This window comes from Cetorhinus maximus, chromosome 21, assembly GCF_964194155.1.
Source record: "Cetorhinus maximus chromosome 21, sCetMax3.hap1.1, whole genome shotgun sequence".
NCBI lineage: Eukaryota > Metazoa > Chordata > Chondrichthyes > Lamniformes > Cetorhinidae > Cetorhinus > Cetorhinus maximus.
The window spans coordinates 30,506,825-30,534,537 of record NC_135899.1 but is presented as its reverse complement, the minus strand read 5'-3'; positions in this window follow the sequence as shown (position 1 = coordinate 30,534,537).

The following is a 27,713-nucleotide window of genomic DNA, read 5'->3' as shown; positions in this document are numbered from 1 at the left end:
TGCTAGTGGTACACCAAGGCAGGTTACGCACCACTTGCCACTTCGCGCATTTCCTTCTCACTGGCCTGGCTGATGTGAGGCTGGACGTATTATTGACATATGTTGGAGTATTAGCATCTTAGGTTTTAGTCCTGAGAATTATGGACTGTTAGGGTGAGTAATGGTAGCGTAATGCATTGAGTACTTAGCGTTTTTGTGTGCAGCGGATGTTGCTTGAAGATATATTCGCTATAGGCGGCCTATGTGAGGTAACTAAACCTCGTGTATCCAGGCCCACCGCTCCAGGCTCTGGGTACTGGCTTTGCTTGTCAACCAATCCTGTTATTTTTTCAGGTTGCAATTTTATATACTGCTAAGCACGGGTAATGTGATTGCTTTTCTGATCACTAAAGTGGTCCTGAGACTTATGTCGCTTGTGAATTAAATTTCACAACCTACTGCGATCCTGTCCTCTCTTTTCGCATCGTCATCCAGTATTCCACTGAGCTCCGTGAGGAGGAGCAATGCTTGTTGAATTATGGATATATTGGCGTGGAAACTCAAAGGAAAGATTCAAAAACTACACAAATAGTCTCACCACTCATCGGACTGCACGTGCAGGCAATGCTGAATGACTGCAGCAAACACATTAAGGGTGAAGGCCGTTTAGTGTTGTCGTTATAGCACAGGAGTTTGTAAAGGCTGAGTTGTTTAAAATCCAGAGGAAGACTTGAAGAACTGTCATAAGCTATATTTTTAATTGGTATGTTTGAGGTGCTTGAAGATGAATTCACTGGCAAGGAATTCAGGAATAAGACCACCGAGACTCAAGTTTTTTTTATCATAAAACTAAAAATGTATTAAATTTAAAACAAATTGAAGACATACGCATGCCTGAAAATTATTACAATAATAACTTATAACCAAATCCCCAAATTAATCACTGCCAGGTAAATCTTAACGAACAATAAACCACCGACTTTAAACAGACACCGGGCAAAGCACGTTTGACATTAACAATTCAAATTTATGTTCCTTTGCAGGCACAGTGGGAGGCTTACAGGCTGCTTAGATCTCAAATGCCTTTCCGGTGCACACAGAAACTCCTTTCTGTTAATATCTTGCTTTTCCTTTCAATGTCAATTTTCCATTATATTACTGGTATTTTTGTTAATGTTACCCGCTTAACAATAATATCATTTCGTTCTACCAATTTTATTAGTAAACTAAAAAAAAATAGATCAACACCTTTCTAGGCATCTTCTAGCTAGGTGCAAGTTTTCACCCATTATTTTGAATGGTTTATTTAAAAAGGCATATTGCCCCCATGCCACCCATGTTTCTAAACGTCCCTATGTTTATCTAATTTCCATTTCAAACCAACTTATTTATATACATCAACGCACGCAGGCTATCCGGCTTTAAACCAATTAAGACATACACCGTCATAAATAACCGACGCCACGGCAATCCTATTTTAAAAATGTTACTGGAAAGAAACATCCTGTGATGTTTGAAAAATGTTCCCTTCTACTTTACGTTTGGACGGGCAAACATAATCGGTCTGTCCGCAAGAAAGACCCAAACCTCCCTGTCGCTTGCCATTTTAACACTCCACCCTGTTCTCTTGCCCACATGTCTGTCCTTGGCTTGCTGCGTTGTTCCAGTGAAGCCCAACGCAAACTGGAGGAACAGCACCTCATCTTCTGACTAGGCACTTTACAGCCTTCCGGGCTGAATATTGAATTCAACAACTTTAGATCTTAAACTCCCCCTCCCCCCATCCCCACCCCGTTTCTCCCCCCTCCCTTTTTTTCAATAATTTATATAGATTCTTCTTTCCCCACCTATTTCCATTATTTTTAAATCTAAAACTAAAACCTTGTTAGTCTGTCCACCCCACCCCCACTAGAGCTGTACTTTGAGTATCCTGTCTTCCATTCTTAATTAGCACTTTTCTTAGACAAATATCACCACCTTCAACACCTCTTTGATCCTTTTGTCTGTGACATCTTTTGATTATCTGCTCCTATCACTGCTTGCTTATCTCCACAATCACCACACCCTCAACTTCTCTCTCCTCCCCCCGCCCCCCCCCCCACCTTAAACCAGTTTATATTTCTCCTTTCTCCTAACTATGCTTCAGTTCTGCCGAAGGGCCATGAAGGCTCGAAACGTTAACTGATTTCTTCTCCACCGATACTGCCAGACCTGCTGAGTTTTTCCAGGTAATTCTGTTTTTGTTTTGGATTTCCAGCATCCGCAGTAGCTTTTAGCTTTTTGTTTTTAAACATAATCATAATTGTTAATGAACTAAGGTTCTGTTATTCAAAGTCAAGCTATAAAACGGAGCCTGGATGGGTGGGATTTGACTGGCTTGATACGATTTCACACTCAACGCTCCCAATCGAGTTCACGTCATTGCGCAACACCATTACAGTCAGATGCATCTTAGTAGCCAGTCGAGTACATAAAGGGCTGAGAGGTCAGAACCAAGGAGAGGGTGGTATTGATGCAAACGTGTTAAATGGAAAGAAGTCCGTGATTTTATTCCTCAGCATACCTGACGCATCCGTACTTCTATAAGTGGCACATGTTATTCAGTTCACATAATACAACATAACAGGAACAAATCCCGAAGCACATACGGATTCATTACATATGTTTGAATAATTCGAAATTATGCTATGTTTAAGTTGCTCCACAAGTATGTATATTTATGTGGTGCCTCGGTCCAAGTTCTCAGAACAATTCATGATTGTGGTGAAATATGCAGTTACCACAATTATTCAATTATTTAATAATCAAAACAACTGAAAGGGGTACAGACGAGTTCGTATTGTTTCAAGGACATCAAACTTTATTTCAGCCCAAGCTTTCCACCAACTGTATTACACCAGCAATCATTGATACTCTGGAAATGCAACGATCAATGGGACAAACAGTGTATATCGAGGATGGATGGATATCTGACTAATGAATTTTTTTTTCAAGGCAGGTGCAAGAGCTTAGGGCATTCCACCTGAACTAACTTGTATACATTTCGTAAAGTAAAACAGTAATTAATTTACAACTTACGGAGAAAGAGCCTTGGTTGTGAATTGGTAAACTAAAGAAGATCAGATTACATCGATTATTAAACTACAACAGGCCATTTGGCTAAATTAGTTTGTTTCTGTTAGTTTAGAAACCACACCATTGCGCCCCCCCACCCTCCCGCTTTCGATCTCTCCCACCCTTGCCATTCTGGTTTTTTTTCTTCCTATGTGCTCTCCCAGTTTCCCCTCACAAAGCGTTTGAACTTAGTGCTTCAACCCTGCCTGTGTGAGTGAATTCTAAATTCTGAATACCCAATGAGAGTGAGTAAATGTGTTGCTCTCATTTCGCTATATGGCCTCTTTGCTATGATCATTTATCATTGGTCATGACTTTTGGTTTCTCCCAGAAGTAGATGCGTTATTCCACTTCTACCCTTTCCCATCCATTCCAATTTTTAAATCCCTCGATCAAGTCTCCTCTAATTATTTCTCCCCTTAAAAATAAATACTTAAGCAAATGAAATAAAGTTCTAACATCTCAGCTATAGTTCACAACTTGAAAATCACCTTTGCATTTGTTCCGTGACCAGTTGTTATTTTTCGTGTGGAGACCAAACGTTGCAGTGTGCTCCAAATATGCAAATCTAAGGTACCTGTTCAGGTTTAACACAACCATACTGCATTTAGAACCTTTAGTCCTTTAAGTGGAGCTATTAAGACACTGTTCAATTAAGTTCAATTAAGACACTGGTTTTGATACAGGACAAGCATTCTTGTTATCTGCTGCAAGTAGTAGAAACACCACTGATTGTACTAAAATTTTCCTCACATTATTGGTATAAATAGTTCTGTCACCAGCAGTGTCATGAAAACATTCAGCACAAGCCCACTGCATATATATCCATGTCACACTGAACAAGCTCTTACTACTGTTGCAGACTTCCTGCTAAACTTTTATTATCTTATCCATTGCCAAACAATCGGTTTGCCGTAAAACCAATATTAGTTTATTTTCTGATGTTCGTTAACAAAAATCGATTCAATGACTCAGGTCAGTTAATGACGCTTTTAATTTCAGAGTAAATGTTCCAGAAATTTGAAGAAGGAAAATGTGTCATGAATCCCTCTAGTCAGTCGGGCAGTTCGCTCTTCATTTTTGTGTTTGTTTGTGTGTTTGTCCACGAAGCAGGTAATCAGTAGTTCGGTTTGGAAACAGAGACTACTGCAGCTTATTTCTGGTGTAGTTTGCAGGTCAGTGAGTCAAGGGGGCAAACTATATAAGTTTTAGCCATGCCTGCATCTTAGGCAGAGAAAATACTAACTTTAGTGTTCACCGTGCAGAATGTGGGGGTGAGCTCGAGCTCAGCTTGGAGACAGACCTTGTGAGGGAAGAAAGCCTAGAATATTTGCCTGGCTTGGAATGAGAGCAAGATATCTACGGTTACCCTCATAATGAAAACAAGCAATTAGCTTGAACAAAACAAGGAGAGAAATAGAGGTTGGCAGGAGTTCCGAAACAGCGGTAGGTCAGGAGAATAGAACTAGTTTTCCATTTAAGCCACTGTACAGGAATTGTGAGTGAAACTCATGCTCGACCTAAAACGTCCAAGACCATACTAGACAGCTGGGGGACATTTTTCAATCGGTCCCAGGAAGTGAAGGAATCTTCAAGAGCTTGGTAAGTAGCCAACGATTTATTGGGGCTGGAAGGGGGGTCAAAGTGGAAAGGGAAAGATTCAGTTAAGCATTTCAATTTTAAAGTGTATGTGAAAATATTTAGGTTTTTTATTACTGTAAATCATAAGTGATAACCTAACATATTGTTAAGTTAGAAGTGTTTGTTTTGCTTGACGTTTATAGTAAGATCATTGATTTTAGATCCTGGGCCCTTGTGACTTCATTCCTTCAGTAAATTATTGGGATCTTGAATTAATCTTTGGATGTCAACGGTCTCCACGGCAATCGTAACAAGATTCTCACCTGAGTTCAGGTTAGAGTTAAACCTTCAAGATAGAGACAAAAGACCGCAGGTAAAATCAACTATTAAAATGGTTAATTTACACCAGAGGTAATGTCACACATTATTTATTGGCCTTTAAAATACATTATCTATGAAGAGGGGAATAGAATTATGCCAGTGCAGTTGGTGGGTGAGGACGGGGGTAGGGTGTTGGAGGCGAGCTGGTGTTGTGGGTTGAAGGTAGATTCCGGAACAGCGGTCCCAATTTAATCTTACCTTTGACTCTTACATTTCTCTCTCCTTGTTTTCGGTGTAGGTTTTCAAAGAAGTACTAAATGTATTCGCACTTTGAGAAGTCGGGTGGTCGTCAACAATGACAATACAGCTAAAAAAGTATCACTGAAGCGTGGTCACTGTTGTGCAGAACAATATCCCAGAAACAACAGTTGACAATGTCGGGATCAACTGCTTTTATGATGTTGTTTGAGGGATAACAGGACAGCAGTGAAAACTGGTCTGCAATTCCTAAAAGTACTGCCAGAAGACCTTTTCCATACAACCTAGCAGGCAATTTACAATTTCCTGTCTCATCTTAAATACGGCACGTCCAACAGTTTAGCACTCACTCGTCACTGCGCTCAGTCCCAGTGGTCATTTTTATGATCAAACGCTGGGGTGAGACCTGAAGCCTGTGATCCACAGTGCTACCAAGTGAACTCCGGTGCTGCACCTTGCTGGTGTGTTTCACAATTTCACGACTGGTTTTCTAAATATAACTTTACTGCTTCAGCTGAAATTCGATTTGCACTGAAACTAGAGGAAGACTGAGAGGTGAACTGATCGAAGCATTTAAATTATTTTAGGCATTCGATAGGGTAGATAGATTTTGTTTTTTTCTGGGAGGTGAACCAACAATTGGTGCCTGACCTGGCTGGTTTTTCCAATAGCTTCTGTTTTTAATGTTGTGCTTTCACTATAGCAGCTTTCCTGACAACACGCAACTCACCTCAATGGCCTTCCTTAGGTCCATTTTCACTCAAACGAGCTCTCTTTACACTTCTACAGGGCATCTTTAAAGTCTTCCTTTTATAAACAATGCATACTATGCCAGAGGCATTCAAAAGACGTTTCGCTCAGCTGCTGAAAATGCTCCTTTTACAACAATAGCAGTCTTTTCATTTGCCTTCCATTCGTTCCATCCGTGCAGTTCAACATATAAAATGAATTCGTAACAATGTCAGTTTTGCTGCGCCGCTTCAGCTTGTCAACCCACCATTGACACACCTCAACTGCTAGGCACACAAACCCCAGTTTTTTTCGGTTGGCATTGACTGAGTTACTAGATTCACAGGAAAATGTCGGGAGTAATCGGGTCGCTGCACTTCGGGAAGCCAAGGACTGCTTTTGTAGCACTTGTCCGCCTCGAGATCACTTGGACCTAAATGTATCGACTGCCTTCAAGGCACCGACGGTGAGATTGGGACATAAACCCCCAGGAATCCCGAATGGCAGCAGAACAAACTTAATGACTTAAATATTGAAAGTGAGTCTTAAATTAGGCGGTGCTGAAGTAAAGTTACAATTAAATATAGAAAAAAAAGAAAATAGTAGCAGAAGTAGGCCAATCAGCCCATACAGCCTGCTCCGCCATTCCATATGATCATGGCTGATTCTCATCGCTATTCTCTCGCTCTCTCTCAATACCCCTTGATACATTTGGCGTGGAAAAATCTATTTCGTTCTTAAATATTTTCCGTGACTTAGCCTCCATAGCCTTCTGTGGTAGAGAATTCCACAGGTTCACCACCCTCTGAGAGAAGAAGTTTCTCCTCATCTCAGTCCTAAATGGCCTACCCCGTATCCTAAGACTGTGACTTCTTATTCTAGAGCCCCCAACCAGAGGAAAGATCAACCCTGTATCCAGTCTGTTCCAGCCCTGTCAGATTTTTTTTTTACATTTCAGTAAGTTCTGCTCTCATTCTTCTAAGCTCAAGTGACTACAGGCTTAGTCGACGGAATCTCTTCTCATACAACAATCCTGCCACTCCAGAAATCAGTCTGGCGAACCTTTGCTGCATTCCCCCTATGCGAAGTATATCCTTTCTTAGGTAAGGAGACCAAAACTGCTCGTAATACTCCAGTTGTGGTCTCACCAATTCCATGTGCTTTAATTTTGTACAATAACCTCATATGTTGGGCTTTATCAAAAGCTTTCTGAAAATCCCAATAAACCACATGCATTGGTTTTCACTTATCTACTCTACTAGCTCCGTCTGCACAAAACTCCTGCATGTTTGTCAAACATGATTTCCCTTTCATAGATCCCTGTTGACTGTCAAATCCCGTTGATATTTTCTAAGTGTCCTTTAATGACACCCTTTAAAATAGACTCTAGCATTTTCCCCACTACTTATGTCTGTAATTCTTAATTTTCCTCACTCATTAAAAAAAAAAGCGGGGTTACATTTGCAATGCTCCAATCTTCTGAGAGTGTACCAGAATCTTCTGAATTTTGGAAGATGAGAACCAACGCATCCACTGGCCACCACCTATAGTACCCTGGTATGTAGATTATCTGGTATGGATGCCTTGTTGCTTTTCCAGTTACAATATTTCTGAAATATATTTCCACCAACAAGAAAGACAAATATTTCTCCTACCAATTTCAATGACCAATGCTATTCAGGTCCAAATGAATGAAGTGGCGCTTCCAAGCCTGGGGTGTTGTTTCCTTTGAGCATCTCATTGGTAATCTTCCCTCTGGGTATCATTGAATATGAGCTTACAAACGCAACTACTGAAACGAACTGCCAAGCACCAGGATTCTTTGAAGAGCACGCTGCTCACTAGACCTTCCAACTTCAGAGCTCTCTTTCCGGGCTAGTTAATCACCACCCCCTAATATTCGCAGCCATATGAGGTACAGACCAACAAAAGAAATCAGGCCCTGGATCTGAGTTGGCCTTTACAACCAGAGAAATAATACAATTTATAAATTAAACAATGTAAACTCAAATTGAATCTCGCCATTGACATGTTCAGTTTTCGCGACAGTTGTGGGCTGTGCGAGTGAATAATGGTAGCTTTTTAATATTATTCGGATTTTCCATAATGGAGAATGAACTTTCCCTCAATGATGTAAACGATAAATGGCGGAGGGACACCCAGAATGCTACGCGGCAGGGAATACGATCTGTCTCCATTGGAAGGGCCGAACGCGCAGGCGCCGACGGGCCACGCCTCCGGACACGACCCAGCAGCGTGGTGCATGCGCTGTTGAGCCCCAGGGCGCCGATTGGGTCAGAGAGCAAAACAGATTGCGGGTTTTAGGCTCGATTTAGAGACACTGGGCCTAGTGAACGTGCGGCGCTGGTCAGGGAGAGTGAAGGACACAGGTAAACCAATGGTGCAGCGCCTCTCCAAGTTTACCCGCTGATTCTCGGCTTCCCGTTTTTACCGAGTTGGACTCGCAACAAAGGATGCGCCGTGAATGCACCGCGGCTGAACCGAATGAGCATACGCACTCGTCGAACAGTGAAATGAGCGCTATGGATAGAGCAGTTTCCTTTGCGCAGAGAATTGTGGGAATCTCGCCGCCATTCATCGTTAACTAGAGGTAAATGTTTTATTGGAGGCTGACGGAGGTCATTGACCTAAAAATTATGGGAAGTACCGAGGATCAGAGGGACCTTGGTGCGCATGTCCACCGGTCCCGTAAGGTAGCGGGACAAGTAGGTAAACTGGTTAAGAAGGCATATGGGATGCTTTATCCTTTTATTAGCCGAGGCATAGAATATAAGAGCAGGGAGATTATGCTGGAACGGTATAAAACGCTGGTTAGGCCACAGCTAGAGTACTGCGTGCAGTTCTGGAATCAGCATTATAGGAAGGATGTGATTGCACTAGAGAGAGCGCAGAGGAGATTTACCAGGATGTTGCCTGGGCTGGAGAGTTTTAGTTATGAGGAGTGATTGGATAAACTGGGATTATTTTCCATGGAGCAGAGGCGATTGAGGGAGGACATGATTGAGGTGTATAAAATTATGAGGGGCATAGATAGGGTAGACAGGAAGGAACTTTCCCTCATGGTAGAGGGATCAATAGACAGGGGGCATGGATTTAAGGTAAGGGGCAGAAGGTTTAGAGGGGATGTGGAGAATAATTTTTTCACCCAGAGGGTGGTGGGAATCTGGAACTCTCTGCTTGAAATGGTGGTAGAGGCAGATACCCTCAACACATTTAAGAAGTATTTAGATGTGCACTTGGGATGCCATGGCATACAAGGCTATGGACCTTGTGCTGGAAAATGGGATTAGAATAGTTAGGTACTTGTTTGACCGGCTCAGACTCGATGGACCGAAGGGCTTTTTTCTCTGCTGTAGACCTCATTGACTGTGACTATGGCTATTTCTCAACAGCGACTGGCTGGCCTATTGAGTATTAACAGCACTTTTTGTTTCTTTTAGATACATCAGATTTTCAGAATCCCTGGTGTTTTGCTTTTGTCTTTCTGCAGGCATTGCTCACAAAACTGAGCCTAGAACACAAATGGACCAGTTAAGAACCGGTTTCCATTGTGGTCGATGTTGGACATGGAAGTTTCTCCCTGGCCTCTGGTGTAGTTTTGCATCAGCTTGGGCCGGATGGTAGATGGAGAGCAGCTGTTGGGTTTAACTTTGAGTGCTATGAAGCCCTGTAGGGCCTGGCATTGTCTGATGTGAGACTGTCAAGGGAGGACAGCCTCCGAGGAGTTTAGTTTTTTGAATGAACACAGTCCCAAAAATTAGAAATAGGGAATAAGAATCTCTGAGGAAGCTTTTAATCTATTTTACACATGCAGATAGTTATGTTTTTATGGAATATGGGAATTGCTTGCAAGGCCAATATATACTGCCAATTCCCAACCTCTATCTGAGATGGCGATGCCATCCTTTTGAACCACTGCTGTATGTGTAATGATGATGCTCATAATCCTTTTGGGTAAGGAGTTACCTGACTGAGAAAATAGAATTACAAAAGATGTCCAAATCTGCATGGTGTGTGACTTGGGGGAAGCTTCGAAGTGATGGTATTCATATGTAACTGCTGTTCTTGTTCTTCTAGATGGTGGACGTTTTGTCAAAGGTTCTGCTGAACCTGCAGATTCACAAAATCCCTCTCCTTCACCCCTCCTCTCTCTCACTTCTTCCTCTGCCTCTCTCTCAAGCTCCACCCCTCCCATAGAAGCCCAGGCTGGTTCGTAGTTTTGTTTCAAACAAACATACAAATTAGGAGCAGGAGTAGACCACTTGTCCCATTAAGCCTGTTCTACCTTTCAATATGATTGTGGCTGATGTAATTGTAACCTCAATTCCACATTCCTGCTTCCCACGAATAACCTTCTTCACCCTTGTTTATCAAGAATCTGTCTACCTTAAAAATATTCAAAGACTCTGCTTCCGCTGCCTTTTGAGGAAGAGTTGCAAAGACTCACAAAACACTGACAGGGTAAACAAAATTCTCCACATTTCTGTCTTAAATGGGTGACCCCTTATTTTGAAACAGTAACACGAGTTCTAGATTCTCCTACAAGAAGGAAGGTGCTCTCCAGATCCACCTTCCCAAGACCCCTCAGGATATTATATGTTTCAGTCAAGTCGCCTCTTACACTTCTAAACTCCAACAGATACAGGCCCAGCCTGCCCAACCTTTCCTCATAAGACAACCCACCCATTGCAGGTATTGACCTAGTAAAACTTTTATGAAGTGCTTCCAGTGCATTTACATCCTTCCTTAAATAAGGAGACCAATAATGTACACATGTGGTCTCATCAATGCACTGAATAACTGAAGCATAACCTTTTGTATTCAATTCCCCTCACAATAAACAATAACATTCTATTAGATTTCTTCATTATTTGCTGTTACTGCATACTTGCCTTTTGCAATTAATGCACTGGGACAGCTAGATCCCTGTGCATCTGAGAGCCCTGGAATCTCTTACCATTTAGATAATATGTTTTTTTTTCCTGCCAAAATGAAAAATGTAACATTTTCCTACATTATACTCCATTTGCCAGATCTTTGCCCACTCAGCTAACCTATCTATATCCCTTCATAGCCTCCTTATGTCCACTTCATGTCTTACTTTCCTACCTATCTTTGTGGCATCAGCAAATTTAGCAACCGTATGTTCGGTCCCTTCTTCCTTCCCTGAAGGAACTTAGAAAAACATTTGATTTTTTTACAGCCTTCCAGAAGCTTTTATGGTCACTTTTGTATCTGCCCCACAAACTTCCAGATTCCAGATTAGCTGAATTTCACAACCTGCCTGTATTTTTGTGCATCCTTTCTCATGACACAATTTTTATGTTTTAAATTAATTTTACAGCTGTCAGAATGGAAGGCTCGGCACACTGGAAACTTAGCTCACATCAAGATCAGACAGAGTCACTTGTTTCATTGGGGCCTGACTATCTTCAGCCTTCAAACATGGAAGCAAAAAGCACCATTCATGATGGGGAGAAGCCATTCACGTGTTCTATCTGTGGGCGAGGCTTCAGCCAATCATCTGGCCTGTCGAGGCACAAGCACAGTCACACCAGTGAGAAACCATGTAAATGTGGGGATTGTGGGAAGGGATTCAGCTACCCATTTGAGCTGGAAATTCATCAGCGCAAGCACACCGGAGAGAGACTGTTCACCTGTTCCGTGTGTGGTAAGGGATGCACTCACTTTGCTGCCCTGCTGAAGCACCAGCGAGTTCATACTATCGAGAGACCTTTTAAATGTCTAGACTGTGGGAATTGTTATAAAAGTTCCTGGGAACTGACATGCCACCAACGTATTCACACTGACGAGAGACCGTTCAGGTGTTCCTACTGTGAGACTGGGTTCAGACGATCATCTGACCTCACTGTACACCAACGCACTCACACTGGGGAGAGACCATTCACCTGCTCTGTATGTGCAAAGGGATTCACCTGTTCATCCAACCTGTTGAAACATCGGCGAGTGCACACTGGGGAGAGGCCGTTCACCTGCTCTGTATGTGCGAAGGGATTCACCTGTTCATCTAACCTGTTGAAACACCAACGAATTCACACTGAGGAGAGGCCATTCACCTGTTCCATGTGTGGGAAAGGATTCACTGTCTCATCTAACCTGTTGAAACACCAGCGAGTTCACAAGTGACTGTCAAATTAAATTATTAAGGAACATAAATCAAAAATGTAAAATACTTTACAGCCACATCAATAAAAAAGGATGGCTGTGATCGAGATAGGACCATCAATGATAGACAGAAAAATACCACAGATAATAATAGAGACGGCTGAAACATTAAGTTATTATTTAGCTCAGGTATTTACTAGGGAGATAGAACAGATAGACATAAGATTGAATGGTGAGTCAAGCAATGAGACAAGTGCATTTAAATTTTTTTAAAAAGTGATGTAGTGAAAAAGCTGAACAAACTCAACAGGGGATAAAGCCCCTTCCAGATGGATTTCACCCATGTACTTTAAAATAATCTAGAGAGGATAATGCAGAAGCTTTTCTACACTTATTTAATAATTTGTTCAAAAAAAGGTGTAGCACCAGAGTACTGGTGGATATCTAATGTAATTCCTCTATTTAAGATGGGGACGTTCATCGCGAAAGCTTCAGTTGTGATGCCTCACATAGTGACACAGTGTGGAACAACAGCAGGCTGACTGAGAACACCAAACTGCAATTCCAGCAAGCTTGCATCTTCAGCTCACTCTACACTGGTGAGATGAGGATAACATGTGCTCGGCAGGAGAAAGGCTAAACAATTTTCACCTTCGCTGTCTCACAAGTATTCTTCTCATCTCAAGGCAGGACAAGATCACCAACTCACTGGGTCCTGGAGCCTGCTAATTCCATCAACGTACACTTGTTGCCAAGCTATCAAAGTCACCACTGGCTCAGCCACGTTCAGTGGATAGATGACGGCTATATAACCAAAGATGTTCGATACGGCACTAGCTCATGATCTCCTGGGTGCACATACGTCTGCTATAAATAAACCTGTAAGTGAGATATTAAGATAGCAGACATTGACACTGACAACTGGGAGAGAACCACTGATGGCCATGACCTCTGAAGGCTGACTTTGGAAGGGCATTAGAAAAGATGAGCAGAAACAAAAAGCTCATCTAGCCTAGAAGAGCACCCAGAGAAAACAGTGCATCATGAATCCTGCATATTCTCACTTGCCTCTGTCTTCCCCTGCAGCAAATGTGGCAGAGCCTACCATGCTAGCCTTGGGCTCCTGAGCCACACCAGGCAATGCTTAACACAGAATTGATCACCACAGCACAAGCCATCACCTTTTAAGATGGAATGCTGCCACTGTGGTGTATCCCGAGGTATTGCATTTCGACATGGTGGGTGTATCCTGGGATATTACAGCACAAAATGACTTATGCCCTGCGATATTACGGTACAACAAGACCCAGCCTGTCCTGGGATATTACAATATGACAGTCCTGGTGTATCCTAGGATATTACAATACAATAGGATCCGGTCTGCAGTTCTGGTCACTATATTATAGAAAATAATATAGAGGCATGGGAGAGGGTACAGCCAACATTTACAAGGATGATAAAACTATCTTTCCACTTTGGACTTTTTTTGTCTCTCTTCACTGACAGATAAGCCCCTATGCCAGTTAATCCTGAAGCATGTAAGACACGTGACCCAACCAAGCTCTTCCATGGTCCAGAGCTCCTTGGCACAGAACAGAACTGTGTTTTGAGACGGGAAGAACAACAGTGAATGCTGAAAATGTGCTTTCAAATCATAGATCGATGTATGACTGTGATCTGTTCCTGACCAAGTGAAATGGCAGGTTTGAGCTTCCAGCTTAAAATGACTGTTAACATGTTTGTGTGAAAGTTCTGAGTCGGCTTTTTTAATGCCTGGTTAATATAAATTGGCTTAAGACCTCATTTAATAGATGTCAGAGTTCACAGGAATCTTTTAACTGCTGGTGCAAAGACAAAAGTCAGAACTTGGGAGCAGGGAACATCTGGGCGTGTTTTTCCTGGTGGAAAAGAGGAGGATGTATGAATTGTCTCAGGGTTAATGACAAAAAAATCCGTAAGCTCCTTGCCCATGTTTGTGGTCAGGTGATAGAGGCTTAAAGAGGTGGTAGTGGTAAAAAGAAGCTTTAGTCATCTTTACTATTTCAGGATCAATTTCGAAAGTGAGCAGTTTTAGCAGAGGAGGGCAGGGCTAGAACTGGACTCTACACCATATCCAGGCCTGGTGTTACATTGGCATTTGTTCACAGAGTGCCATGCAGTCTTGTATTTGGACCCTAAAACCTATGACCATGGGTCAGATTTGAACTTTGGGGTATAGTTTGTCCATCCCTGGTCTTAGAGGAAAGCAATTCTTTATGTATACCTTTTAAGAGCTTTTTGTTCTTTTTATTGCTATCATAAAAAGTCAGAACCAGCTAAGTACTTCTGTGTGCTTAATGGGTATTGATTTTAACCAACTTAAAAGCCTCTGGATTTTCATTGTTACAAGAAGAATATGTTTTAACAGAGATTTAAAAAAAAAGATAAATCACACACAAGGATGAAAAGAAATCACAGTGCAGGAGTATGGCATTGAGATAGAGGATCAGCCATGTTCAGACTGAATGGCGGAGCAGGCACAAAGGGCCAAATGGCCTTATCCTGCTCCTAATTTCTATGTTTCTATGTTTACCACACAGTTGTAAAACAGAAGATTGGGGCCTTGGGAAGGATGTAAGATGTTCCATGCAGCATGATACTGTGTTAATTTCAATAATCATATATTGAGGAAAGGATGAATCTGAAGCCTGTCTTTTTCCTTAAGCCAGGTTTATTTTCATGACTATAAAGTAAAAGCACAAATTCCTCTTGTTCCCCTCAACACCCAGTGTGAACTATTTTCTATACTCTTGCAATGATTCCCTAATCTTACCCCATTTGAGGGCAGCTACTTTTAATTACCAGCTGAAAGCATGTACCCTATTGCAACACAATTCTAACATTAACACACAGCAGATCAATCATCATTTGGAAGTGATGAATTAATGGTTTGGTTTCAGTTGGGACCCCTTCAGAATGAATACCTCCTGCAGCATAGGAGATCTCCTGCAATGTAGGAGAACTGAATTTCATTTTCTGCTGATAAAAGTTGGAACTATTGTAGTGTACTCAATAATACCCCTCCACCACCTGAAACAGTATTACACATCATGCTGCATGGGACAGTCCTCTTTGGACCTAATACTATCCTTAATTTATTTTGTTAGCCATGGTTGGGCTGCTTTTCATGTTGTGTATTTATGCCAGAAAGGAATGTGTAACTGTTGCAATGCATACATTTGTTCCTAAAATATTAGCCATTGTCTACCCACCATCATGCCTTTTAATGAAGTTACCCAACCTCTCTTAGCCAACTCACACCTCATACCTTCATATGGAGGGTATAAAAGGCCATTGGGGGTCGGTGGGGGCATGAGTTGGCATGGAGCAGCATGTGGAGTGGGTTGGGGTTGATGAAGTTTGACAGTTGAGGCCTAAAATGTAAACAAACAACTGGATGAAGTTCCAGAGAACTGAAGCAGGCTTTTAACCAGCCCATCTCAGCACTCAGCCGCTTCTGTGTCAACCTCTGATCCACACCTCCTCTTCACCTCCCTCCACCCCCGCACCCACTGAGTGAAGGTTGCACTATTTGGGGCACTTTATACCGAGGCAGGTCTGTAGGAAATTTCCAGACTCAAGAAACACGCCTCAGTAGTGAAAATCTGGTCCATTTTCTCCAATTTCATTCTTTCATGCTTCTGTTAACAGTCACTTAAGCAACATTTTGTTGAATTCCTTTGGAAGCCTACAAACAGATCAGCCATGATCTTTGTGAATGGCAGAACAGGCTTGAGGGGCCAAATGCCCTACTTCTACCCCTATTTTAGATATTCATATGTTCGTATAAAAAAATAATATCCTTTGACACTCTTACCAAAAAAAACAAAATGAAAATACAACAGATGCTGGAAATTTGAAATAAAAACAGGAATGCTGGAAATCCTTGGCAGGTTAGGCAGCATCTCTGGAGAGATAAAAACAGAAAACGATTCAGGTTGTTGATTTTTTTGTCAGGACTGGCAGAAGTTGGACATGTGACAAGGTTGAAGCAGTTGAGAGGCATAGAAAATGGACATGGAGGAAAGAAGGAAAGGTCTGTACAAGCCGGACGGCCTACATGTGAACGTGACTGGGACAAATGTGTTTGCAGGGAGATTTGCTAGTGTTGTTGGGGAGGGTTTAAACTAGATTTGCAGTGGAATGGGAACCTAAGGGCAGGTTCACGTAGGACAAATTCAGAGCAGAGAGCGGAAGACAGAAAATTAGGAGTGAACCTGCAAGACACAAGAAGCAAAGGTTAAAAAGTGTACAACACAGGAACTTGGCAGTGTTAAAAGGTACATATTTAGATGCAAGGTGTATTAGCAGAGGATTAGAGATCTTTGAATGTTGTACCATTGTTTAAGGGATAGGCCAAATAATTATAGGCTGGACACTCTCACTTTGGCGGTGGGCAAGTGATTAGAATCAATTCCGAGAGACAGGATAAACTGTCACTTAGGCACAGATTAATCAAGGACAGTCAGCATGATTTTGTTAAGGGAAAGTTGTGTCTTACTTTCTTAGAACAAAATTGTTAGCAACAAGAAGGATTGATGAGGGTAGCATAGTGGATGTGGTCCACATGGATTTTACTAAGGCATTTGACAAGGTTCCACATGGCAGACTTATCAGAAAAGTAAAGCCCATGGGATACAGGGAAATGTGGCAGAGTTGGATCAAAAATTGGCTCAGTGACAGGAAACAAAGGGTAATGATTAACAGATGTTTTAGCAAATCGAAAGTGGTTTCAAGTGGCATTGCAGAGGGCTCACTGTTGGTTCCCTTGCTGATTGCGGTACATATTAATGATTTGGACTTAAACGTGGGAGGCCTGATTAGGAAATTTGCAGACGACACAAAAATCAGCCGTGTCGTTGATTCTGAAGAGGATAGCTGTTGTTTCCAGAATTATATCAATGGTTTGGTTGAGTGGGTGGAAAAGTGGCAAGTGGAATTCAGTATGGAGAAGTGTAAGGCAATGCACTTTGGAAGGGCAAAACAATCAAGGTAAAACTCAGTAAATGGGAGGACATTGAGTGAGGTAGAGGAAGTGAGATTCCTTGGAGTGCTTATCAACAGGTCTCTGAAGGTGGCAAGATAGGTAAATAAGGTGGTAAAGAAGGTGTATGGAATGCTTTCCTTTATTGCACAAGGTATAGAATACAAAAGCAAGGATGTAATTCGCAACAGTATAAAATGCTGGTTAGGCCACAGTTGGAGTTTTGTGTACCCTTCTGGTCACCACATTACAGGAAGGACAAAATTGCCCTGGAACAGTACAGAAGAGATTTACAAGATTGATGCCACGGCTGGAAAATTGCAGCTATGAGGAAAGCTTAGGTAAGCTAGGGTTGCTTTCCTTAGAACAGAGGAGGCTGAGGGGTGGCTTGATTGACGTGTACAAAATCATGAGGGGCCTTGGTACAGTAGAGTGTAGCAGAGAGGTCAATTACCAGGAGGTTCAGATATAAGGTGATTGGTAGAAGGATTAGAAGGGATATTAGGGAAAACTTTTTCACCCAGAGGGTAGTAGGTGTCTGGAATTTGCTGCCTGAATTGGTGGTTGAGGCAGAAACCCTCAACTCATTTAAAAGATGCCTGGATCTACACCTGAACTGCTTGTAACCTGCAGGGCTATGCACCAGGTGTTGGAAGGTGGGATTAGAATGGGCGGCTAGTATTTTTTTCAGCTGGTGCAGACACAATGGGCTGAATAGCCTCTTTCTGTGCTGTAACTTTTCTATGATCTGTGATAGGGTGTAAGGGAGGATGGTGGTGTGAGAAATAGTCTTTACGGACCAGTGTGATCTGAATGCAAAACATTCACATCAAAATAGGTGATTTAGTAGCATATATAGGGATTAATGGGTTTGATCTAAAAGCCATCACTGAGCCATTGTTTTAGCTTTGGAAACTAAATATTCCAGGACTTTTGTGACTTTTAGAAGAGATGGAAAGGGAGAATCGTGGGATCATGAAAATTTACAGCATGGAAGGAGGCCGATCAGCAGGTAGCCATCCAGATTAATCCCACTTAATCAGCTGCTGATCGATATTCTTGTAAATTATCGCACTTCAAGTGAATATTGAAGTAGTTTTTAAACGTTATGATGGTTTCTGCCTCCAGCACCCTGTCATGCAGTGATTTCCAGATCCCCACCACTCACTGGGTGAACAAAATTCCTATTAATCCCTTGTAAACCTCTGAAATCTTACCATAAACTTATGCCCCTTTGTTATGGACCCTGCAACCAAAGTTAATAAGGCCTTCTAATCCACTTTATTTGGACACCTCATAATTTCATACAATTCTATTAGGTCTCTGCTCAGCCTCCTTTGTACTCAAGAAATTGAGCCTAGCCTCTCCAATCTTTCCTCATTACTAAAATTCTCCAGCTCAGGCAACATCCTTGTAAATCAACTCTACAGAGTTCAATCACTACTTTCTTAAACATGCACACTTGTGTGTGGGGTTTGGGGAGGTGGGAGGGTGTTTGTTGGGGTTGGGGGGCTGTTTGTTGTGGTTGAAGGGTGGTGGCGGGGACACTAGATGGGGTTTGGGGTGAACTGCAATTGCACACAATATTCCACTGTTGCAAAATTAGATCTTCTCACAGTCCCAGCATATCCGGTTCTTTTTTTCTATCCTGTGATGAACCCTGCAGCTTGCAAAAAGCCTGTATTTTTGAAACCTCCCCTGATCGGGTGAAACTAGGATAATTCTGGAAAAGACGGTGTAATTGTTCTTTACTCTAAATTGTCCTCAAATAGCTTAGCAAGCCACTCAGCTCAAGATAAATTAGGGGTTGGCAATGAATGCTGGCCTTGCCAGTGACACCCACATCCCATGAAAGAACTAAAAATAAGATTTATTTGCTTTGAGGTAATTTTTGAGAAGTAACCAACTGATTTAAGGTTGCTTTGTGAAAGAAAGCTAAGTAACTACAAAAGGAAAATAGAAGCCTATTGTGCTGCAGAGAACACACAGAGCACTTGGTATGTTCAGTTCTTCAGAAAGGGGAGAACAGAGAAGGCACACTTACAATGAACTCTATATTTAATGTTTAAAAGGACAGAATGCTGAAGACATGGTTAGAGCATGGATTGTGAATCAGACAGTTCTAATGCTACAGCTTCAGTTTTAAAGAGCTGACCGGATTGTTTAACTAGGGATGTTGATAAAGCAGCTCTGGGGAATCTGTCATCAGGCTGTGATGAAATTAGTTAAGGAGTTTTTGCACTATTTTGCTGATGACCATCTCGAGGGAACTTGGGTGAAATGAAGCTTCTGTTCCAAGTGACTCGATGATTGAATTAAATGAGTTGGAAAAGTGAATGACCTTATGTAAAGGAAGCAAAGTTTAAAGAACATTGAGACTAAACATATGTGCTGGGGCTGATTCTAAAAAAAACTTGGGAGAATATTTTTGTTGGATTGAGTACTCAACCTGAAATTCATTTTTCCTACAGAAGTATCATGTTTTTCTATTAATGCATGATAATTTCATGTTGATTTGGGGTTTGAATGTTACAGTAAAAATTGTAAAAAGTGAAATTATGCCCATTGTTTTGATTTCCATTGGGGTCATTTGGGGATTTTTTAAAAGGTTATTGGCCTCTACAAAAATCATAAAAACGCCTTGGTAATAATGGCTACTTTTCTATATGTCTTCCCTGTGCAGCCACCTTCAGAGATCTGTGGTCTTGCATTCTAAGGTTTCTCTGTTCCTCTACATTTCTCAGTATCCTATCTTTATTGTGTATTCCCTTGTATTGTTAGCCTTCCTCAAATAAATTAACTCAAACCTCACCATATTGAATTCCAGTTGCCACTGTTTTACCCACCTGACGAGTTCGTTATTAATACATGCAGTCTACTAGTCTCTTCTTCATTATTGACTACACGGTAATTTCTCCTAATTGTCTGCAAATGCCTTAATCATACCCCCTACAGTCAAGTCCGAATCATTGATCTATATCACAGAAGTAAGGAACCTAGTAGTCAGCCCTCCAGCACCCCACTGGAAACAGATACAAATTGAACATTCCGCCTTGCATTCTACTTCTGAGCCAATTTTCAATCCAACTTGTCACTTTGCCTTGCATCCCATGGCCTTTGACTTCTGTGATCAGTTTGTCATATGAGACTTTAACAAAAGCCTTGCTAAAATCCATGTAGACTACATCAGATGCACCATTGTTTTAACCCTCTTTATTACCTCCACAAAAACTTCAATTGTGTTAGGAAGATACAACCATCCTTTAGCAAATCCTACTGACTGTCTTTGATTAACCTTTGTAGTTCTAAATGGTGATCACTGCTGTCCATCAGAGTTTTAATTATTTCTCCACCACTGAGATTAGGCTGACCAGACTGTAATTACTTGGTCTATCACTTTCTCACCTTTAAACAATGGTACAACATGGGCTGTTCTCCACTCCTTTCTTCCCTCCTTGCATTGCTCCCCCACAAGATCCCACTACCCACTCCAAACCCTATTTCTTAGTGTCCACCCCGGGGAGAAAAAACGTTATTTCCCAAGTCATTCAAAAGGAAAAGTCACTTTTCAAATTTCTAATGGTCTATCCTTTGGCCCTCCATTCACCATAATATTTTTGCAGCTACTGAGCTACTCAATCATACCCTCACCTCTACCATCCCTTGCCCCCATGAAAACCATTACTTTCTCTCACAAGGTTATTCCTTCCTCCGGCCCTCCAATATGATAGTCACCTCTGTTTCTTAACTACAGGGACACAGTCTTGAATGGATATTGTTTAGCCATCCACTGCCAGTTCTGTTTGGATTATTTAAAGCACTATCAAGCCTTGCTCTCGGCAGCTGAAATGGTGCATTATTCCGGGATCATCGTGCAATGCTTGATAACTCTCAACTTCTGTTATGTACTGAAATGCACAGTCAATTGTGAATGGTGGTGGACAATTAAACAACCAACTAGAGGAGAAGGCCCCACAAATGTTCCCATCCTCAATCGCTAGAGAGACCAGCACATCATTGCACAGACTAGGATGAAGCATTTGTAACCATCTTCACCAGAAGGTGGATGATCTATCTAAATCTCCTTCTGAGGTCCCCAATATCACAGGTGCCAGCCTTCAGCCAATTGGATTAATTCCATGTGATATCATGAAATGGCTGAAGGCACTGGATACTGCAAAGGCTATGGACCCTGAAACCTTTCCAGCTATAGTACTGAAGAGTTGTGCTACAGAACTAGCCATACCCCTAGCCAAGTTGTTCCAGTACAGCTACAACATTGGCATCTACCCCAACACAGTAGAAAATTGCCCAGGCATGCTCTGTCCACAAAAAGTAGGACAAACCCAACCCAGCCAATTACCACCCCATGAGTCTACTCTCGATCTTCAGCAAAGTGATGGAAGATGTTGTCAACAGTACTATCAAGTGGCACTTACTTAGCAGTAACTGGCTCACAGTTTGGGTTTTGCCAGGACCACATAGCTGTTGATCTCATTTCAGTTTTGATCCAAACATGGACAAAAGAACTGAACTCGAGAGGCGAGGTGAGGGTGACTGCCCTTGACATCAAAACAACATTTGACTAAGTGTGGCATCAAGGAGTCCCAGCAAATCTAGAACCTGGGAATCAGAAGAAACCCCTTCCCTGGTTGCAGTCACAAAGGAAGATGGTTGAGGTTGTTGGAGGTCAATCATCCCATCCCAGGATATTGTTGCAGGAGTTCCTCCGGGTAGCATCCTAGGCCCAACAGTCTTCATCAGCTCTGAAGAAGGTCATACGGAGTCAAAACGTTAACTCTGTTTCTCTCGCCACAGATGCTGCTAGACCTGCTGCGTTTTTCCAGCATGTTCTGTTTTTATTTCAGATTTCCAGCGTCTACAGTATTTTGCTTGTATCTTTGTCTTCATCAATGACATCTCTCCAACATAAGGTCAGAGGTGGAGATGTTTGCTGATGATTGCACAATGCTTAGCATCATTCATGACCCCTCAGATACTGAAGCAGTTTGTGTACTTATGCAGCAAGACCAGGACAACTGCCTGGCTTAGATTGATAAGTGGCAAATAACATGCATGCCACACATTGCCAGGAAATGACCATCTCCAATAAGAGAGAATGTAACCATCTTACCTTGACATTCAGTGGCATTATCTTTGCTAAATCCCCAACTAAAAAAAATCCTGGGTGTCACCATTAACCAGAAACTAAAGTGGAGCAGCCATAAAAATACTGTGGCTTGAAGAGCAGGTCAGTTGCTGGAAAATTACTTCTCTCCTGACTCCCCAAAGCTCACCCACCATCTACAGGTTGCAAGTCAGAAGTCTGATAGAATACTCTGGACGTTCCTGGCTGTGTGCAGCTCCAATAGCAGTCAAAAAGTTCCAGAAAAGAGCAGCTCGCTTGATTGGCACCCAATCCACCACTTAAAAAACTCTCTCCATCCATCACTGATGAACAGTGGCAGCATTGTGTGCCATCTATAAGATGCATTGCAGAATCTCATGAAATCTCCTTCAACAGGATCTTCTAAACCAATGACCTCGACTACCTAGAAGGACAAGGGCAGCAGACGCTTGGGAGCACTGCTCCTTGAAGTTTCCCTCTTAGTCGCACACCATACTGATTTCGAACTACATCATCATTCATTCACTGCCACTGAGTCAAAATCCTGGAACTCACTTCTGAGGAACACTGTAGGTATACCTAGAGCATATTTTCTGCAGTGGTTCAAGAATTCACCTCGCCACCATCTTCTGAAGGGCGATTAGGGATGGGCAATGAAAAATTAATAAAAGCCTGGAGCCCTGGAATCGGCTAAGGCTCTCCGATTATCACTTTCTCTTTTTTAAGACACGTATTAAAACTTATCTTTTTAACCAGGCTTTTCGCTATCTGCGCAAATGTTAGGGTTTCACATTATATTTTAACCTGCTCCTATGAAACGCTTTGGAATGTTTAATACTCTAAGGAGCTACAGAGATAAAAGTTCGTGTTGTTTCTTGTTGAATCGCCAGATCCCGTTCTGTTCATCTCCCAGCAATTGGTCATGCAGCTCATCCTGTTCCTCTGATTGGAAAGTGCACAATGTTTGGAATGTTTCTTGCCATGCCGAAACAAAGTGTCGGCGCCTCTTCCACCCGGAGACTGATGACTCATAGTCTATTTATTTTGATTAGTAGTAAATGTACCTATCAACCAATCATTATGTAAGTGGTTGCAGAAAAATAAAAGTTCTGCGACATTTAGTACGAGGGGTGCTCGCCGATTCGCAGACAGCATTTTGGGGAAAAAAAGGATTCCTTACAAACTGTTTATCCCACCCAGTCGAGGGGAGGGGGGGGAACCAACAATGATTGGACTAATAGTGCTTGTCATTCTGTGTGGAGGGGTCTCTGCAGGTTGGTAATGGAGTCTGAGAGTGTGTAAATGCCTGGATCCTGGCCCTTGGTCAGTGGGTAATGGGGTCCCAGAGGGCCTCATTGTCTCGGTTCTGGCCCTTGGTCAGTGGGTAATGGGATCTGTGAGGGTTTCATTGCCTTGGTTCTGGCCCTGGGTCAGTGGGTAATGGGGTCTGACAGGGCCTCTGCCAGGGTTCTGGCCCTCGGCCAGTAGGTAATGGGGTCTGGGAGGGTGGTCAGTGTCTTGGTCAGAGTGTGACAGGGAGAGGGGTTTCAATATCCTGGAGAGAGTTGGGGTATGGTGGGCGTCAGGACCAGGGGAGCATTGGGGGGGTCAGTGCCTGAGGAGAGGAGGGGGGAAGTCGGTAACTTTGGGAGACAGGGGAAAATGAGTCCCAGGGAGTGAGGTGGGCTCAGTATCTGGGTGAAGTGGGGACTGGGAGGGGTGTGGTTAGTGTCCTAGGGAAGTGGGTGAAACAGTGTGCCGGAGGGAGTGGCCAATGTCCTCATGAGAAGGTGGGGGAAATGTCCAGGGAGAGGGGTGTTTAATGTCCCTGGAGATGTGGTATCAGTGGCCTGGAGAGAGGGCAGGTAACAAACTTTGAGAAAGTCTGCAGGGAGTGTGGGGGTGTCAGTGTCCCAGGGAGAGGGAGGGGTCAGTGCCCCGGGGACAGCTGAGGCCCAATCTCCCGCGGACAGAAGGATAAAAACAATGTCCCAGGGAGTGTGGAGGGGTCAATGTCTTAGCGGTGGGGGGAGGGGTGGGGGGGGGTGGAGGTTGGCGGGGGGCAGTGTCCAAGGGATGGGGGAGGGGACAGGTTAGAGTGGGGAGTCAGTGTCCAGGGAGAGGGAGAGTTCAGTGTTTCAGGGAGAGGGACCTTCTGAATCATGTACTAGAGCTGACCATCCCTCCAACTGATAGAGATTATATTAATTTCTTGACAGGTCCTGAAATTCCTCCCTCAACCCCACCACCACTGCACCCCCGCTCCCCCATCCCCCATCCCGCCACACACAGGCACACACTCCTATGTTTCTCTATTTCCCTTGTGTCTCTCTATCTTTCCCGTGCCTGTCTGGTTTTCCCATGTGTCTCTGCATTCCCCCGTGTCTCTCTATTACACACCCCAATGTGTCTCTGCTCCCCTGTTTTATTTATTCATTCATGGGATGTGGGCTTTGCTGGCTGGGCCAGCACTTATTGCCCATCCCTGGTTGCTCTTGAGAAGGTGGTGGTGAGCTGCCTTCTTGAACCGCTGCAGTACATGTAGTGTATGTACACCCACAGTGCTGTTTGGAAGAATTTTGACCCAGCAACAGTGAAGCAATGGCAATATATTTATACAAGTCAGGTTGGTGAGTGACTTGGAGGAAAATTTCTAGGTGGTGGTGTTCCCATCTATCTGCTGCCCTTGTCCTTCTAGATGGTAGTGGTCATGGGTTTGGAAGGTGCTGTCAAAGGAGCTTTGGTGAATTCCTGTACGTCTTGTAGATGTTAACCACCGCTGCTACTGTGCGTTGGTGGTGGAGGGAGTGAATGCTTGTGGATTTGGTGCCAATCAAGCGGGCTGTTTTTTTCCTGGATGGTGTCAAGCTTCTTGTGTTGTGGGAGCTGCACTTATCCAGGCAATTGGGAGTATACCATCACACTCCACACTGTGCCTTGTAGATGGTGGACTGACTTTGGGGAGTCAGGAGGTGAGTTACTCATCGCACGATACTAGCCTCTGACCTACTTTGTAGTCATAGTATTCGTATGGCTAGTCCAGTTCAGTTTCTGATCGATGGTACCCCAAGGATGTTAATAGTGGGGGATTCAGTGATGGTAATGCTATTGAAAATCAAGGTGCGATGGTTGGATTCTCTATTTTTGAAGATAGTCATTGCTTGACACTTGTGTGGTGCGAACGTTATTTGCCACTTGTCAGCCCAAGCATGCGTATTGTCCAAGACTTTCTGCATTTGGACATGGACTGCTTCATGTCTGAGAAGTCATGAATGGCGCTGAACATTGTGCAATCGTCAGTGAAAATCCCCACTTCTGACCTTATGGTGGAAGGAAAGTCATTGATGAAGCAGCTAAAGATGGTTGAGCCCAGGGCACTACCCTGAGGTACTCCTGCAGTGATGTCCTGGAGTTGAGAAGACTGACCTCCAATAATCACAACCATCTTCCTTTGTGCTAGGCATGACCCCAACCAGCGCAGAGTTCAACTCCTTGATTCCCATTGACTCCAGTTTTTCCAGGGCTCCTTGATGCCACACTGGGTCAGATGCAGTCTTGATGTCAAGGGCAGTCACTCTCACCTCACCTCTGGAGTTCACCTCTTTTGTTCATGTTTGAACCAAGGCTGTAATAAGGTCAGGAGATGAATGGCCCTGGTGGAACCCAAACCGGGCATCAAAGAGCAGGTTATTGCTAAGCAAGTGCCGCATCATAGCACTGATGATGACCCTTCCATTACTTTACTGACAATGGAGAGTAGACTGATGGGGCGTTAAGTGACCAGGTTGGATTTATCCTGCTTTTTATGTACAGGACATAGCTGGGCAATTTTCCACATAGCCGGGTAGATGCCAGTGTTGTAGCTGTACTGGAACGGCTTGGTTAAGGGCGCGGCAAGTTCTGGAGCACAAATCTTCAGTATTATTGCCAGAATATTGTCAGGGCCCATACTATCCAGTGCCTTTTGTGTGCTTTATGATTCTATATTCCCCCCATGTCTTTTTCCCCAGTGCCTCTTTGTTTCACTCCACTGTGTCTTTTTCTCTCTCCCCGCCATCCGTCTCACTTTATCCCCATGTCCACACATTCCCCTCCTGCGATCCTCTATTCCCCGTGTACCTCTATTCCCCACATGTCTCTCTCTGCCCCCCTATATCTCCCTATTTCTCCCTGTGTCTCTCTATTCACACCCACCCCCCATGTCTCTTTATTTGAACTCTCCTTCTCACTGTATTTACGCATGTCTCTTTATTATTTCCCCGACCCATGTTAAATTCTCATATCTGTGTACAGAAGTAACAGCGAGCTGGAGTAGTCCTGCCCCTCTGCACTCAGGCATTGCATACTCTATAACTCTTCATTCCACCCTGTGACCATCTATTCCCCGTATCCCTCTATTTTATCTCCTGCTTCCCTTTCTTTACCCCTCATAACCTCTATCTCCCTGCTGTGTTCTTATCTCCCACCACCCACCACCCCATCTCTCTATTATTCCCCCGACCCATGTGTAAATTCACAGATCTGTGTACAGACGTAACAGCGAGCTGGAGTAGTCCTGCCCCTCTGCGCTCAGGGATCACATACCTTCTGTAATATCTGATCCCCGCGAAGTCTCAGACTGAGTTTGATTGACAGCTAATGGTGGGTATGCAGGAATTGATGCTCCCAGACAATGGCAGAGGGGCATGTTAGTGGGGTGGTGAAAAAGGCTTATGGGACACTTGCCTTTATCAATCAAGGCATAGATTACAAAAGTAGGGAGGTCATGTTGGAGTTATATAGAACCTTGGTGAGGCCACAGCTGGAGTACCGTGTACAGTTCTTGTCGCCACATTATAGGGAGGATGTGATTGCACTGGAGGTGGTGCAGAGGAGATTCACCAGGAGGTAGCCTGGGATGAAACATTTAAGTTATGAAGAGAGGTTCGATAGACTTGGGTTGTTTCCGTTGGAGTAGAGAAGACTGAGTGGCGACCTGATCGACGTGTACAAGATTATGAGGGGCATGGACAGGGTGGATAGGGAGCAGCTGCTCCCCTTAATTGAAGGGTCAGCTGCGAGGGGGCAGAAGTTCAAGGTGAGGGGCAGGAGGTTTAGTAGGGATGTGAGGAAAAGATTTTTTACCCAGAATGTGATGACGGTCTGGAATGCACTGCCTGGGAGGTTGGTGGAGGTGGGTTGCCTCACATCCTTTAAAAAGTACCTGGATGAGCACTTGGCACGTCATAACATTCAAGGCTATGGGCCAAGTGCTTGTAAATGGGATTAGGTAGGAAGGTCAGTTGTTTCTCACGTGTTGGTGCAGACTCAGTGGGCCGAAGGGCCTCTTCTGCACTCTGTGATTCAGTGATTCTGTGAATGGAGGGCGGGGTAGCGAATGGATTGCCGTCGTGAGATCTTGAAGCGATGGTCCCCATTGGATGATGCGTTTTT